This window comes from Limulus polyphemus, unplaced genomic scaffold (genome assembly GCF_000517525.1).
Source record: "Limulus polyphemus unplaced genomic scaffold, Limulus_polyphemus-2.1.2 Scaffold104, whole genome shotgun sequence".
NCBI lineage: Eukaryota > Metazoa > Arthropoda > Merostomata > Xiphosura > Limulidae > Limulus > Limulus polyphemus.
In genome coordinates this window covers 732,107-732,824 of record NW_013665714.1, presented here as the reverse complement: position 1 = coordinate 732,824, position 718 = coordinate 732,107, and positions in this window count along the sequence as shown.

Below are 718 nucleotides of genomic sequence, written 5' to 3'. Positions count from 1 at the left end.
TTTAAAATTAGCGGGACTGAAGTCAAGGAGAGTCATAAAACGCCCTACACTTCACGATCGCCATCGCAGGGAGTGGTTGGCCTGGTGCAGAGCAAGGCAGAACTGGAACCTTCAAACCTGGTGACGAATACGCTGGTCAGACGAGAGTAGATTTTTACTCCACGTAACTGATGGTCCAACCCGTGTTTGGAGGCATCGTAACGCAGCTTACACTCCAAGAAACATTGTTCCAACAGTGCCTTTTGGTGGGGGCTCAGTTATGGTATGGTGCTGTGTCTGTCAAGCTGGATTTGGTAGCAATCAATGGCAACCTTACTGGCGAAAAGTACACCAGGGACGTGCTTACACCTGTAGTTGTGCCTCATTTTGACAACCATACGTTAGCGTCAAGACCTTTATTCATGGATGACAAACCTAGACCTCATCGCTCTAGGGCAGTAAAGGCTTATTTAGAGAATGAATCCGTCAACACTCTTCCTTTGCCAGCAAGAAGTCCAGATCTCAACCCTATAGAGCATCTGGGACCAATTGGGTAGGCGAATACAGGCTTTGGAGCCTCCTTCACAGACATTGCAACAGTTAGAAGCTCACTTGCACCGAGAATGGCGACAGATCACGCTTCAACAAATCAGACGTCTAACTGGCAGTATGCGGCGCAGGGTTGCAGCAGTCATCCAGGCAAACGGTGGATATACCCGATACTGACTTTTCGATGACT